The 5236-nt window shown below is 30.9% G+C and overlaps 1 pseudogene; it reads right to left on the bottom strand.

The window, feature by feature from the left end:
- Positions 1-5236, bottom strand: part of LOC106461443 — a 70387-nt pseudogene that overhangs the window by 1543 nt on the left and 63608 nt on the right.

A 5236-nucleotide genomic window follows, 5' to 3' on the forward strand; every position in this document is an offset into this window, starting at 1 on the left:
CTGCCCACCACGGGTATCGAAACCCGGATTCTAGCGTCGTAAGTCCGCAGACATACCGCTGTGCCACTGGGGGGCGACATAGAGTGTAAGGAGGAAAAGAGAGACAAATAAGAAGAAATTTAAATAAATTTAGAAAGAGGTTAGAAAACAAAGACATGATGAATTATATAAAAGCTAGAAGAGACATACATAAATTATATAATAAAAAGATACAATCTGGAAAAACATAAGGAAGTTAAAAAGTTCAAATTATCACCATCTTTGGGCAATTTAACAACATTCAATATCAAGTCAAGGCCAGCATTTTTGAAAGAAAATGAGAGACCATAACCTAATGATACATCTTTTATATCTGTATGACTATAAGACTACAGATTTACAATATTCATATCTAGCTGGGAAGCTTTATATGACATACTTCTTTTGAACATTTGTCAATTTTATTTTTCTACACACAAGGAATCTTGTTCATAAATCAACCAGAAAATCAGCAAGAATAATACATAAAACTAAAAATTATGTCAAAAGAAGAATTGTGGAAAGTTTGTTAATTCAAAGGTTGCCCAATTTCAACACCTCTAAAGGTCACTTTAAATTGAACCCTTTTCTGACATCATACGACTTGGAACTTCTCTTGTAAAATAAACATTATATGCCTTTCTCTCACAAACAAACCTTGGACTGTTTGTTTGTTTGTTTTGAATTTTGCGCAAAGCTACACGAGGGCTATCTGCACTAGCTGTCCCTAATTTCTCAGTGAAAGACTAGAGGGAAGGCAGCTAGGCATCACCCCTCACCGCCAACTCTTGGGCTACTCTTTTACCAACGAATATTGGGATTGACCATCACATGGCTGAAAGGGCGAGCATGTTTGGTGGGAAGGGGATTCGAACTCACAACCCTCAGATTGCAAGTCGAGCTACCTAACCACCTGGCTATGCCGGGCCTCCTTGGACTGAAAAGGACACATTAAAGTGTCAAAACTTATATCCACATAAATTTGGTGCTGCTCCATGACAGAGGACCTAAACTTTATTTTAGATTACAAGGTATTGTGTACTTACCTACTATTAGATGGAAAGTGTCTTTTAAAAAAAAAATATATTGTATAAAATTATGCAACCCATTTCTAAAAAGAAAATTCTCTAAATAAAATAAATTAAATTCAAATTCAACAAAACACAAACCTTGTACTGAAGTGTCCTTAACTGCAGTTTTACAGAGCTCAATTCTAGCAGAATGAGATGGAACATACCGGTCTTGAGATGAACCAAAGAGCAACACATTTTTGAAATATTCTAAGCCTTAGGACAAAATATAAACTTTGGTTCAGCACTTCTAAGCATACTTGACATTGAAATATACACTCTAGACATCTCTATTATAAAACCTACTTTTAAAAAAATAATGTACCACTAAGATCATGATAAAGCACAAAAAAACAGCTACAAGACACTAATCATTGTGTTTTGTTAACATAAAATTTATTCCCTGACATGAACTAACGATTAATTAATTCGAGCCAACTTTCTAAAGGTCACATAAAAAAATTACTTCAAATTATAAAATAGTAGTTTTGAATATTAAAGAAAATATATAAAAGATTACTGCTAATGTGACAATACCAAGGTTAAGGTAAAACCTTCCAAAAAGAAAACAACAACCTTTAATATTTATGACTGGGGTACTGCAAAGACAAAATATCGATAAGTCATTTCAATCATTACAATACCTCTCCATTTTGACTATAAGCTTATATTTTCTTAGAAATAGCTTTAAAAATTTAACCTGACCATGGGCACTTCACCTAAGTACTTGAAATAGCAATATTACAAAGGAACTTCCTGTGCAAAAGTTTGACTGATATTTTCAACAATTAAGGCAAAGCCCACTGCTTTACATTCAAACTAAGTTGCTTGTGAACAAAACTCCTTAATGCAAAGACATTTTTCATGTCATAAGTTCAATAGGTAGTCAAATTTTCTAGTTTATGTACGGAGCAAACCAAATATCCAAAGATATTCTGTATAGTGTTACAAGTCCGTAAGATTACTATCATTCAAGCCATTGGGTTAAGAAAGCATTATAGATCTGAAATATACAAGTTTGAACATAAAGCACACTGGTTTATCAACATCTGGTAAGTCATACTACAGTACAAACTACTCTGGTCAACTCTTTGTCAAGTGGGAAGTAAAAAGTGGATTACAATCATCAATTGGCCATTTTTTTAGCTTATACAATTGGATAAAAATAAATATTTCTTTAATTCAAGGTCCAATAAAATTTATCAGTTGCCAGATTAACTTTTGAAAAAGTACACTGGGCACTTTTTGTTTATAGGATAACCATTATAAAAACCATTTTAAACATTTAAGACTCTGAAAAAAAACACTGCTAAACATTGCCAAAATATAAAAGTAATTCAGTAGATTTACTTAAAAGCTGAATTAGTAGCACTAAATCAGTTTAACTCAAAGATAAATGTTGGGTTAATCCTTAATATTTTAATTTTCAATCCCTATACTTAAGAGTGCCCAGTTAAAATTATCTCTTTATTGGTTAAATGAAAGCTTTTGTGAGTATTTATAATACTCATAAGATGTAGTCCTGGACATTCTTAATTTATTTTCTATTTTATAGTAATTTACAATAATACAATGTCAATACTATAATGCTTTGTTTTTATCTCTTATAATAACTATTTATTTATTACAATAAATGTCCATCTTCAATTAATTAGTCATTTTGAAGCAAGGGTGATCCTTTTCTTTTTAACTTAGAAATGGTTATTTTAAGAATTAAAATATTTTATATTTTAGTATAAGTTCAACTTAGAACAAGTGTAAGATGTTACTTTTTTTCAGACCCTGGCATGTAATTAAAGAAACAAAGCTTTAATAACTGGAGAAAAAAAATTAAATCTTTCCCTTCACCTGGTTTCTTGCTAAGTTTGTACAAAAACGTTTCCTGCAAGTCAGTAGCATCCCTCATACCCAACTGAAGAAGTGAGCCAGATTTTTTCCACTTCTGCATGAACCACATTCCTAAAGAACATGAAACAGTACATTTACTCGGTCAACAGAATTATTGTAAAACAACTGAAAGCAAATGAAAAAATTCTAGTCACCAAGGTAATTTAAAATAGGTTCCCCAGAAAAATGTGATTATCATGAATCGATAATACCAAATAACAAATTAAGTTTTAAAATTTTTCACTTCTTAAGAAAGATACACTGCTAGTGTTCAACCAAAGCTAGATAATTTAGTCCTAAGATTATTATTTATGATAAATTTTGAGAAAAACAATTTTTTCTCACAATAACTACTTTATAAGTTTTACACTGTAAACTCTTCTGTGAAAATTAATGGATGCAAAACTATATTATTCACTACGTTCATCAAAACCTTTACAACTTCATATTTTTCGATAAAAATGTTAAAATTTTGAATTATAATTCCTCTGTATACATCTTATATTATTTCTGCACACTATAACTTTATTTAGGTAGTGATCTTTAAGATATGTGATGTTCAAGATAAATTGGCACTATTTCTAGGCCTAGGATCTTTCTTGACGATTATATTTAATATGGAAAAAAAGCTGTATGAAAACAGCTATGCATAAATTTGAATTACACAAAAGCAATGAGTATAGGAGGAGGTTCCTCCCCACTACTAGTAGAAGTCTAGGGGGGGCCCTTCCCTGAAAATCTTTGAAATTTAAACTTTAAATGATGCACTCTGATGAACTTTTTTTTTGAATAAATAATCTATAAGAAATTAACCATAAAGGTGACCTATTGCAAATATACATTTTGATTACTGGTATTTTTTCTAAATATTATTGAGAGAAAAAAGTCAGATTAAGCTTTAAAATCAAAGAAAAGTTGTATCTTGAAATTTCAATGTTATGCTCAGGCATACTTGCAAATGCCAAGATATGCCTCTGTCTGCAATATATATATATAACATGACAGGCTCTCTCTATTAAAATCTTATCAGTTTTCAATGTAACACCTCTTTCTTTTTTCACTGTTTAAGTACAAAAGTAGAGTATGACTTTTATTCAAAAGGTCAATGATGTACTATTTTTATGATAAATTAGATTTTTCATTTAAAATGTCAAACCTACAGTGCAAAATCAGATTGTGATCAACGAGACTTAATCTTCCAGTTTAGTCAGCTCAAATTATTTCAAAATCAACATAAAATGACAGATAAGATCCTGTACACAGCTTGTTGATGTTTTACCCATACTTTTTACCAAGCAGTAATTTGTTTTTCACAGACTGTTTAGTAACCCTTTTCATGTCTATATAAAAACATATCACTATTAGAAAGCACAAGAAAACTTTAGTTTGTTTTCTTTGACTAAATGCTTTAGCCATCCCTAAATTTGAAATAAGACTATAGGGAAAAGTAGCTAGTCAACAGCACCCACTGCAAACTCTGAGACTATTCTTAGTCAAAAAAATTTGACTACCATTTTTTATAACATACTCACAGCTTCAAAATGCAGAGCACAATTTTGTACCAATGGGACACAAACCATGAACTTTCAGATTCACAGTTCAACATGTTAGCCAATAGACCATGGTCAGCCCAAAAAATTAGTACCTTTTATCAAAATCATATATTCACATCAACTTTTTCACCATAAAATAATGCCAGATATAATTAAAGCATTCAACCAGCCAGCTCAAGCAAAGTTGAAACAATTCTTTCTTATGCCAACTGACTTGTAATTTAAACTGAAAGCACAGGCAGAGGGTTAAAACAAAACTTAATCATCATCAAGTACTAATAATAGTGATTGTGGTTTAAATAAATTAAAACTCTTCTTTTAAAGGAAGAAATGGTTCAATTCAAAATATCATTAGATTAGCTTTAAAAATAATAAAGATGTCAACAAATTTATTTAGTTTCATATTAACAGTATTAAAAAGGAGTTACTAATTTTGGGGCCCTGTGCACTATGGGAAATTTTACCCTTCCTTCCTTAAACTACACTGATCATGTGATGAAGAGCCTGTAAATATCAGAGCATCATCCTATATTTTAATAAATTAGTTAAATCATTCTTAGCAGAAAACACACAAGCACCACAGACAATGCAAATGTTTTGTGTGTTTAGTCTAACAATCTAACCTTATATACACCTGGAAAAAAGTTAAGCACCCCCGTGTTTTTTTCAAGTGATTCAGATTCGCCGTTCTTGTGACTGATTACAAAT

This window comes from Limulus polyphemus, unplaced genomic scaffold, assembly GCF_000517525.1.
Source record: "Limulus polyphemus unplaced genomic scaffold, Limulus_polyphemus-2.1.2 Scaffold39, whole genome shotgun sequence".
Classification (NCBI taxonomy): Eukaryota; Metazoa; Arthropoda; class Merostomata; order Xiphosura; family Limulidae; genus Limulus; species Limulus polyphemus.